The sequence below is a fragment of the Onthophagus taurus genome, chromosome 6 (genome assembly GCF_036711975.1).
Source record: "Onthophagus taurus isolate NC chromosome 6, IU_Otau_3.0, whole genome shotgun sequence".
Taxonomy (NCBI): Eukaryota; Metazoa; Arthropoda; class Insecta; order Coleoptera; family Scarabaeidae; genus Onthophagus; species Onthophagus taurus.
The window spans coordinates 32,199,645-32,212,298 of NC_091971.1; positions in this window are offsets into that span (position 1 = coordinate 32,199,645).

A 12,654-nucleotide genomic window follows, 5' to 3' on the forward strand; every position below is an offset into this window, starting at 1 on the left:
TTTTCTAAAATTAAAAAGAAAGCAAGTACTTGTGACATATTATATAAGACACTTATCAATGAATACGTAAAAAGGTTAACTTGTAATAATTAAAATGATGAAAACATTAAAATAAAATAATTATTAAATAGTTAATTTAATTAATTCACATTTCTATTTGTTGAGGTGTAATGTAATAATGTTATAGTGTAACATATCACGTAATATTTGCTTAACAGTTTTCACCAGAATTCTCCCATCAAATACAATCAACCAAAAAAGAGATAAAACCGCGCACGAAGCGAGACGCCCATAATCGACACCCAGCACCCATTGTGTTATATAATGGTTCAAGAGGTCAAGGACGAATCGGACCCGATTTTGCCATTCGAAAACTTCTATTTAACCGTCCGTCTTCTTGTATCGTTAGTAAGTTTTCTAAACGGATAAGAAAATGACGATGAAATAATGTAAATTACAAAATTTACAATTACTTTAATTAGCTGTGGTGCACTTTGCGTGGATTCGCAGAACGAACTCAAAGAACTTTCGTGGGATTTCATCATCTTCGTTGGCAAGAAGAAGCTTCTTAAATTTGCTATAAAACTTTTTTTATATTATACTGGTGTTTTTACTTGAAATGCGAATGTAACTTGCATCACATATTCAACTTGGAAATAAATTTTATATCAAATTAAAGATAAAACGTACGTGTTACTCCATAGAATCATGTTTCAATTATTTTTCTCTGAATAAATAAATGAGTCTATTTAATTTATCCCACCTCAATGAAAAGATCGAGAAAGAACACACCAGAATAATCCAGATGAAGTAAAACGAAGTCTACGTCTGACTAATTGTGAATAAGGTGTGAAATACATCGTAAATCTTTTTGTCAATATTCGCATCATGCGTACGTCTCGTCTATATTTTTAAAACCATACATTTGAAGATTTACATTTTTATTTTCACATTTTCAATTCTATTTGATGACGCAATCGATTTGAATTTAATTCGATTCATAAAGAACAAAGTCTCCTTCATTATGATGTAATCGTTTTTCGATAAAAACTTTTAGTTTTTAAGTTGTATTCTATTTAAATTAAGCAATTTTTTTGATTCGTCAAGGTTAGCTAAGTTTCTTTCCTTTTCATCTATAAATTCGTGAAGAGCCCATTTCCTCAAAAATAGTTATGATATTTTTAGAAGGAATAAAGATAATCATGTATGTTATTTTGGTGAAATCCGATTTTATGGGTCTCATTCAGTTTTGTAGATAAATACTTTTATCTACGACTGCTTGGATAAGTCATCATTACCGCACTCATTTGAGGTGATTTGAGTTACGTAATGAAGTTCATTACCGCACTGGTTTCATTACGTAACGCATTTTTAGCCTAATCAGAACAGACTTAATTTATTGAAACGAGCAACAATACAAAAGAAAAAGTGCTATCTACATTAATACACAACATTAATTGTTATGTTTTTACATTGCAAAACACTTATTCCAGATGAGTAAACATGTTTTTGAAACTGCCAATTCAAAATTGTCAACAATCATTTCAAAATATTTTTATAAATGTCAAATAGATTTTTCTAAAAAAATTGATTTTTTAGTAATTTTTAGCAGTCGTAGATAAAATGCTGTATATCACACGTGGGCTAGAGCATAATTACAGTACTCGTGTGATTACACGACTCGGTCTACGACCTCGTCGTGCAATTCTCCACACTCGTACTGTAATTATGTTTCTAGCCCACTTGTAATATAAATAACTATTATTCGCAATCATACCTTTAGACAATAATAATAATCGAACATATTTGCAAAATCGTTTATCGTTCAATCGGCTCATGTATAAGAAACATTTATAAATTTATAACGATAAACATTTTATAACGAAATCCATTTTTGAAAATCACAGTTATTTTATAAGTCATAATTTTTTTAGTTATTCGATATTCTGTGATTTGTGAAATATTCTGTTATTTTCAAAATATTTAAAGATAATTATGTATTTGATCTAAGTGAAATCCGACAGAATATCTCATTTGGCTTCTTAGATAAATACTTTTAATGATAATCATACGTTTAAATATTAATGATGATTTGACTTGAAAAAATCGTTAAAAATCTGTTTATAATGTGATCGGATCTACTGTAAGACGACTTATAAGGAACAAAGCTACTTATTTTATGGTAAAATCCGTGTTTAACAATCACATTTAGTTTTTAAGTTAGTTTATATTTTTTTAGAGGTAAATGATATGCTGTGATCCGTAGTTATAATTTTTTGTATTATATTTTTATACATTCCCGAAAAATCTATTTTTTGAAATATTCCTATGATATTTTTAAAATATACGAAGATGATTATGTATTTTATCATGATCAAATTCGATTTTGATACTCTCATTTAGATTTGCAGATAAATATTATTATTTAAGAATTAGTTGACAAAACTGGCCAGATCAAAATACAACTATTTCATTGTAAATAAAATTGATGTATTATATAAAGGTTGATTCAAAACTAGCATTCCAACCGAAAATTGTATGTAGAAAAAGTTATTTCAAAAAGAAATTAAAGAAATCTTCTTTTCGAATGACTGCAACAAACTTCAAAGGGTGATTCTTTAGTGAATTTTAACTTTGATATATGAACCATGGGCGACTTCGGCTCCCCTAAGGAGCTACACCCCTTCAAAAATGGCGGAAAATTTTGGTTTAATTTTTTTTTCTCAAAAACCATAAACGCTAGGAAAATGAAATTTGGGGAATATGTTTAACTCATAATAGGGCACGTTTTGACCCTATTTGTACTTTCAACCTACCCTTCTAAACTACTAAACGTAACCACCCCCTTTGCATTTTTGCGAAAATTTTTGTTATGCAGATGATAAATACATTAGAAAAATTTTACATAAATAGATGAAAGTATTCTAAAACTTTTTTGTCTCTCTGAAATTTTTCCAAAAATGACTAATTTTTCAGAAAAAAAATAGTAAAGCAAACACTGCCCGTTAAACAACGGGGTTGTCGATCAAAAGTTGGAATGAATTTTGAATGAAAAAATCTTAGTAGGCTTTGCAATCTTTGTCAGAAATATTTTAGACGTTTAAATGTCAGTTTTTCTTACTATTATTATAGTTTTTCAAATTAATTTTTGAATAAAGTTCTATCGCATTTACGCTCGTTCACTCGACTTTTCAAAATTTTAAATAAAACAATAATAAAGTAAGAAAACCACTGATATTTAAACGTCAAAAATATTTCAGACAAAGATTGCAAAACCTACTAAGATTTTTTTCATTAAAAATTCATTCCAACTTTCGATTAACAACCCTACAGCTTAACAGTTAGTGTTTGCTTAATTATTTTTTTTCTCAGAAATTATTAATTTTTCGAAGAACATCAGAGAGACAAAAAAGTTTTAGAATAGTTTTATCTATCTAACTGAAATTTTTCCAATGTATTTATCATCTTCATAAAAAAAATCTAGGCATAAATTGAACGGGGGTGGTTACGTTTAGTAGTTTAGAAGGGTAGATTGAAAGTACAAATAGGGTCAAAACGTGCCCTATTATGAGTTAAACATATTCCCCAAATTTTATTTTTCTAGCGTTTATGGTTTTTGAGAAAAAGAAATTAAACCAAAATTTTCCGCTATTTTTGGGGGGTTTACCTCCTAAGGGGAGCCGAAGTCACCCATGGTTCATATATCAAAGTACCCTTAAAATTCACTAAAGCATCACCCCTTGAAGTTTGTTGCAGTCATTCAGATACACCCTGTATATGAGGATGGTAATGTCGGTATTTTTAGAGTTTTAAAATGACCTCTACAACTCTAATTTTGTTTTAGACCTACTTCTTATCGCTTTTTTTTGTAGGTTGAAAACTTCTGTTAGGTCACTGGAAGCACCCCATATTGCTATGCCAGAGACCACCATACTGTGGAAGTATGCGAAATACACATTTCGTGATTCAGCCGATGGTAAGTTTTTTACCATTACTTTCAAACAACAAATTTGGTTTTTTGATTTGTAACGTGATCATTGGTTTTCGTATAAAACGTGAGTAACTTGGTTTCAGTTTTATTTAATTGTAATTTGTTCGAGTTGAACCGTTTTTCTGCCTCAACCATTGTTGTACTAGTTTTTTTCTGAAGTTTTTCAATATCCTTTTCTACGTTTGTCAAGGAAGCATCGTAAGCACCGCATAAGATAGAGTGAATCCGATGTTACAAAATCCGGCAGATCATTTATGTAGATCAAAAAAAGAATCGGTCTAAAAACCGAATCTTGCGGAACTCCTGTTTCGACTCCTTTCCACTCCGATATTTTACCTTTCCAGTGAGTTTGTTGTTGTCGCTGATTCAGATATGAAACTAGCAGGTTAAGGGGCTTATCTCTTATTCTGTATTTATTCAATTTCTTAGTAAGAATGTCATGATTTACAAGATCAAAAGCCTTGCTAAGGTCACAAAAGGCGATTTGAGTATATTTTTGTTCATCAAAACGTCTTATGATCACTTGTAATACATTAAGCAGTGCCGTGTTTGCCGATTTACCTGATTGATAACTATGTTAGTAAGTCGTTAATAAGTTTTCATAAATAAGATAATTAAGTAAGCTCGTCGTTATGATAATTTCCAAAATTTTGGACATTGTAGGTAGGATAGAGATTGGACGGTAATTATTCAGGTCATTGGGATCTCCAGGTTTCTGTATTGGTATAATTTTCCCGTATTTTAGCTTTTCTGTAGAAACAACGAAGTTATTACTTCTTTTGAGAGTTTTGTTGATAATCCATATATATCCAATGTACTTGTTTTTTTCAGGTCTTTTACTATTTGTAGCAGTTCCTCTTCCTCTTTGTCCGTAATCTGATTAAGCGATGTATTTGTTTGTTTCTGTTTCGATAGTAAAAATGAATTTGTATTATTTGAATTGTTGCTAGAGTCTAATTGATTGCAGTTTACGAATGAGTCATTTAAAACGTTTACGTCTAAGTTAGAGGGCTTTTGCGATTTATTTTCACCTTTTCCGCGTTCTTTCTTTACCAGCTTCCAAGCGGCTGCGACCTTATTCTCAGAACATTGAAAAAATCTACCATTTGCTTCCTTCTTTGCCACATCTATTTCTACTCTATACTTTTTCTTCAAATTATTATACGTATCGTTTAGTCTGAGGTCTTAGTTACGGTTATTTTTGTGTTCAAGGCATCTAACTGATTTTTAATTTTTTTTAATGTTTCTGTTTCCCATTTTTTACAATTCGTTTTTGTCTCTTTTGTTATGATTTCAGGAAAAGCTGAATTATAGCAGTGTAGGTAGTTAGTGTGGAAATATGTATAGCTATTTTGTGCATCTGCATTTGCTATGTAAGACCAGTCACAATCTGTCACAAATTTAAATTTACTGTTTTCAACTTAAGAACTGACAAGAATTTGTCAGTAAAAATATTATCAACACATCTCTTACCCTCAATCCGGGAAGCTTCACAAAATAACGGGTATAAACCAAATTCGCTCATTGTTATAATAAGATCATTCTTTAAAGTTGTGTTTTTATTTATACAAACATTGAAACCACCCATAATAAATATTCTTTTATTCAATTGTGTACCTGTTATACAGGATGTATCTGAATGACTGCAACAAACTTCAAGGGGTGATTCTTTAGTGAATTTTAAGGGTACTTTGATATATGAACCATGGGCGACTTCGACTCCCCTAAGGAGCTACACCCCTCCAAAAACAGCGGAAAATTTTTTTTTAATTTCTTTTCTCAAAAACCATAAACGCTAGGAAAATGAAATTTGGGGAATATGTTTAACTCATAATAGGGCACGTTTTGACCCTATTTGTACTTTCAACCTAAGCTTCTAAACTACTAAACGTAACCACCCCCGTTCAATTTATGCCTAGATTTTTTTTATGAAGGTGATAAATGCATTGGAAAAATTTAAGTTAGATAGATAAAACTATTCTAAAACTTTTTTGTCTCTCTGATGTTCTTCTAAAAATTAATAATTTCTGAGAAAAAAAATAATTAAGCAAACACTAACTGTTAAGCTGTAGGGTTATTAATCGAAAGTTGGAATGAATTTTTAATGAAAAAATCTTAGTAGGCTTTGCAATCTTTGTCAAACATATTTTTGACCTTTAAATATCAGTGGTTTTCTTACTTTATTATTGTTTTATTTAAAATTTTGAAACATCGAGTGAACGAGCGTAAATGCGATAGAACTATATTCAAAAATTAATTTGAGAAACAATAATAATAGTAAGCAAAACTGACATTTAAACGTCAAAAATATTTCTAACAAAGATTGCAAAGCCTACTAAGATTTTTTCATTCAAAATTCATTCCAACTTTTGATCGACAACCCCGTTGTTTAATGGGCAGTGTTTGCTTTACTATTTTTTAGAGTTGAGACCGAAGCCGAATAATTATTCGCTATTCGGCTTATTCGGCCTCATTTTTAGTATTGGGCTATTCGGCCGAATATTTGGCAATTCCGCCGAATATTGAGTTTTATGGTAGACGTTTTAAATTTTAATAAATCTTGTGGTGCAGATCACAATAGGTTTACGAAACAAAACACATGATAACTTACTCATCAGATAAACTTTATTTGATAAGAAAGATCATAATTAACGGCAAGTTTTCGTGCAAAAATACTAAATGGGCAGCTCTCTCTGGTAGTAAGCGATTTCTTTTTTTTTCATATAAGTTCCCTGCTTTTGAAAACAGTCGCTCACTGAAAATTGTGCTTGATGGAGCGGATAAATACACTTTTGCAAGACAACTCATTTTAGAATATTTGAAACTGTTTGTTTTCCACCAAACAAATGGATCTTCATCTCGATTTAAGAGTTCTCCGGATAAATAACAGTCCAGTTCAATTGCTATCCTATTTCTTGGATTGAAGTCTTTAACGGCCTTACTAGACGAAGCTATGTCTTTATAGCAGTCCCAGAAAATACCATGACTTCGATTGATCCCACTTGTTGAAGGTAACTCTTCATCGTTATCTCTATCATCACTACTGCTGCTCTCTGAATTAAATTCCCTTTGAAGCGCTTCTAAAAAAAAGGTACGCCTTATAACAGATATGTTTTCAGATGAGAAAAATTGAAAACAAAATTGAGGATCAAGTAACGTTGCCATATAATAATTTTTTTCCATTTCTATATTTTCAAATCTTATTTTTACCCCTTTCAATAAAGTAAGTCTCATTTCAGTTAAATTTTCTGAAACGAGATCATCTTTCGATAGGTATTTTATTAATGTTTTTACATTCGGAATTACGGAGGAAATGGTAGCAGAGGAGAAGCTTGCCAATTTAGTAATTTCTTCTAGCGGCTTAAGAAGCAACGTACATTCTTCTAACAGTTGCCATTCTGCTACAAACAGATTCTGAAACTTTACATCATTTTCAGAAATATATAGTGTAACCGCCCTCTTTTGTTCACACAATCGAGCGAGCATGTAAAACGTGCTATTCCATCTCGTGCGGACATCTTGGATGAGTTGATGAAAAGGTAAACCAAGTTCTCGTTGATGGTCTTTTAATTTTTCTTGGGCCGATTCAGAGTGGTGAAAATGGGTCACAATACGTCTTGATGCGATTATCATCTGAGTTACATTTTCCTGAACACATATGGCTTCGTTTACCACCAATTGCAACGTGTGAATGAAGCAAGGGATCGGGTCGTACATGGAGTCATTAAGGGCTTTGACCATATTAGCACCATTGTCACGTAAAATAACGTGTACTTTTTCTTGTGGTATGTCCTAAATTGTCATATTTTCAGATATTGCACTGCGAATATTGTTCGCTGTATGTTGCCCAGGAAAATGTTTCATATCCAGAACACAGTGTTTTTGTGTGAAATCATCTGTTAGCCAATGAATTGTTAAGCTAATAAAACTCTGCATATTGTTGTCATTAGTCCACATATCTATCGTTGCAGAAACTGCTACAGCTTGGAATATTTCTTTTTTTATGACATTTTTGGTTCTGTTATATATATCTAGAATTATTACGTCGGTTATATGTTTTCGGCTAGGACTTTTATATTTTGGCTTCATTTTTTTTATTAACCTTACAAAACCAGTGTTTTCCACTATGGATATCGGCTGATTATCTACAGCAATCATTTCTGCAATGGCGTAGTTTATTTCTTTTGTTCTACTATCAATCTCACTCCACTGGGTAGTAAAAGATTCTTTAATAGTTTGTTGTATTTTCATTTTTTTGGGGGGATTTTGTAAAAAAACTTTTATTTCTGTCGGATGGTTTTCTTGTGACTTCTGAACACTTAATTCTTTGAAAGCCCATCCAGAGGCTTTCCTGAAATTAAATTAAAGTCACTTTACGCTGTCGCAAAACATTTCTTTACGTTTGTCAAAAATATTATAAGTATTTAAGTATTAGTGTTTAAGTTTAAAATTAGGCTTATAGAACAACCTTTCAAATAACCCTGTATAATGACTAAATGACTAGCATTTAACAAAAGGCTGGATATTCAATGTGAAATTAGATAGTTTTATCTTCGATTTGCTAAAAAAATTATGAACATCGATGTAAAAATAAGAAAGTTATCACACTTCAAACTTTACCAAAAATTGACGTGTTGCGTTTTTTTTGCACCTGAGTGTATAAGTAATTAAATTATAATATAAATTGTTTTCAATTTTATTATTTTATTTATTTTCATGTCTGTTAATGTTAGACAGTTATCCAAACACGTATATACACTTACCTTTTATGTGGTTTATAAGGGAACTAGTTGTTGCTGATTTTCCTTTTCCACCTCTTGAAATAAGAGCGTTGCAAATTGTACATTCTGCTTTACTCTCCTCCTCGGAATCTTTGCAAAACATCCAAACTTTCGATTTTTTTGTTGTACTCATATTTTTCACGACACTAATTTAACTCATCTTCTCACCTCGCTTGTCACTTACCAAATAAGCAGTAACGAAATTTTTCGTATACTCACAAGTTCAGACATGTACGGCGATTAATGCAAATATAATCAAGATAGAACTCGGGGAAGCACCGACTTCGAGTTCGATTATCGAGATTTGAGAAATATTCGGTTTTACTATTTTTTTTTCTCAAAAATTAGTCGTTTTTGGAAAAATTTCAGAAAGACAAAAAAGTTTTAGAATACTTTCATCTATCTATGTAAAATTTTTCTAATGTATTTATCATCTGCATAAAATTTCGTAAAAATGCAAAGGGGGTGGTTACATTTAGTAGTTTAGAAGGGTAGGTTGAAAGTACAAATAGGGTCAAAACGTACCCTATTATGAGTTAAACATATTTTTGAGAAAAAAAAACTTAAACCAAAATTTTCCGCCATTTTTGAAGGGGTGTAGCTCCTTAGGGGAGCCGAAGTGCATATATGGTTCATATATCAAAGTACTCTTAAAATTCACTAAAGAATCACCCCTTGAAGTTTCTTGCAGTCATTCAGATACGCCCTGTATAATATAATATATCGTACAATCTATGCATGAACTCCTCTTTATCCCCACTGAGAGAGTGATAGACCACTATAATTATAGATTTTAATTTGGGTATTACTACAGAGCACAACTCATTACACTTTCCAAGAACAGTTCTGCAGAATACTCTTTTTTTATTGCCAATAGAACTCATCCGCGTGTATACTGTGTCCTGCAATAGTATGTATCAATGCTATACTTTGGTATGTATAGTGCTTTTATTTCGTGTTTTGTCATCCAGTGCTCTGTTATAGCAATAATGTGAGCATCCCGGTTAGTGTTCAATAAAAGATGTAGTTGATTTACTTTGTTTATCAATCCCTGTATATTTAAGTTAACTACTTGTATAGTTTGTGTGTTGGTTATTCCAGTTGTCTTTTCTTTTGAATTAACTATTTCACTTGAGTGGTTTTCTTGCGCGGGTGAAAAAACCGTGTGACATAAGCATTATGAGGCCATAATTGATGATTCATTATTTTCTCATAGTTTATTAGATTTCGGGAACTTCGAATTCACAGGTTCACAAGTGACTTCCGGAAAACCTTTTTTTAGATGACTGACTACGTCTTCCGTTTCCGTTGTTGGGTCGAGCCTTCCAATGTAAACAAACGCTTTTTTAGGAGCCGTCTTTAGTTTACTATACAGGGTGATTCAAAAAACCGCTGACAGACTTCTAGGACAGGTAATACATCAAAAATTAAGATGAAAAGTCTTAATATACATGGGATCGCAAATGCCTCCTTAACGAGATATAGCGGGTCAAAGTTTCTTAAAAATTAAACATTATCTGCAATAAAAAGCCCTTTTTTAAAAATATTTTCAACTCCTCTGCTAATTTTGTCAAACGGGCAGTATTTTCGTGTAAAGTAATCAATTATCTATCAATTGGTCTCTTACAAAACTTTGATTAAAACAACAGTTTTTGATTGAATTAACAAATTTTCTACAAACGTGTTTTTCTTAAAAACTATTGCTTTGATCAAAGTTGTGTAAGAGACCAATTGATAGATAATTGATCACTTTATACGCGTAAAGAGCAATGGCGTAAACAATATTTTTTAAAAAGTGCTTTTTATAGCAGATAATGTTTAATTTTAAAGAAACTTTGATCCGCTATATCTCGCCAACGAGGCATTTCCGACTCCATGTATATTAAGACTATTCATCTTAATTTTTCTTGTATTATCTACTCTAGAAGTCTGTCAGCGTTTTTTTGAATCACCTGTATAGGTGTCCACAAAGGTTATTTCTTTAAAACTTTTTTATTATGTCGTAAACCCTTAAAATTACTAATTTATTCTAAAAGCCTATTCCATTTAGCAATTAAAGCAATATGTCAAATTAATGGTCACCAATAAAAGTTTTTTTTTAAACACGTAGCATCAATAGTATTAGTAGTTATTATTATTGTAATTTGATTCAATTGTATGTCCCATAATTGAGTTATATTCAAAATTTTATTTGCGACAGCCATTCCAGTATAATTTCCTGGAAAGCTCTCGCAACTCAGCACAATGTTTTCCCTCTCCCATTAATTTGTTATCAAATGTCCTGTAACAATAGTAAACAATAAACAAGAAAAACGTTTATTATCTACCAGCGAATACGGTTGATTATCTAAACAGATCATCTCACCTATTTTGACAGTAGTTTTTTTGACGGTTTTTATAAACGTGGATCGTTTACATCCCAAGGTTTATTTTTCGTTTGGTATTGTTGTAAAGTTGGTTGTTGCATATTAGTTTTTAGTTTTACTTCTTCCGTTACGTTTTCCCAAGTTTCTTATCTTCAGTTTGTTTTCTTGATATTTCCTATGTTCATCTCCATAGTGTTGTTTTAAATAACGTAGTAACGGACTAGTGGAAGCTAATTTTCCTTTCCCTCCTCTTGATATTACTACAATTAGCTTTTGTTTCATCACTTTCATCAATATTGAAATATTGCCAAACTTTACTATTTTTAATAGACATTTTAAAACATTTTTAACAGCAGGCTTTTATAGACGTACATAACTTATCAAATATACGTCGTATTAAACTAAACACTAAAAGAGTGAATGTGTTTCAACTTGCAAGTAAAGTTTTTGGACAGCAGTCGCCACGACATGAATTGTAGCGAAAAATAACGAATGATACGACGGCCGGAATTCCGGTTCCGGTGATCCGGTAAAACAAACGGCGATTCGTGCCATTACTAGATCAAAGCCACTTATTTTATGATGAAATTAGTGTTTGAAAATCACATTTAGCTTCTAAATCAGTTACAATTTTTTAAGTGAAACAATATTCCGCAATTTACCAAAGTTAATAATTTTTCTCCATCTAAACCCAATCTTCCACAATCTAAAAATTTGAGAAAAACCGATTTTTTAAATATTCTGATGATATTTTTAGAATATATAAGAATATATAAATTATGTATTTGATCTTGATAAAATTTTATTTTTAATATATCAATTCGTTTCTTAGATAAATACTTGTATTCACAATTATACCTTTAAAATTTAATAATGATTGAACATATTTGAAAAAATCATTACAAATCTATTACTTTGTATATAAAAGAATTAATAAAGAACAAAGTCGCCATTTTTATGATAAAATTTTTTTTAGAGAATAACTCTTAGTTTTTAACTTGTATTTATTTGTATTTATGGTATTTATTTTATTATATGTATTTTATTGCGGTGAAATCTGATTTTCAAGATCTCCTTTACTTTCTTCAAAATATACTTTCAATCACAATCACACGTTTAATATTGATAATAATATAACATGTTTGAAACAATCGTTACAATTCTAATCCTGTCGCAATCGATTTATTTATAAGACGATTTATAAGGAACAAAGTGTCCTTCGTTATGATGTAATTCGTTTTCGATAAAACTTTTAGTTTTTGAGTTGTATTTTATTTAAATTAAGCGATATTTTGTGGGTCGTCAAGGTTAATAATTTTTTTCCTTTACATCTAAAAATTCATGAAAACTTAAATTCCTCAAAAATTATTATAATTTTTAGAATGTATAAAGATTATATATTTTGGAAATGTCATTTAATTTCCGAAATAAACACTTTTAATATCAATGATACATTTAGAGCTTAACAATTATCCAACATTATTGCAAAAATTATTAAATATTTTCTGACGAAATC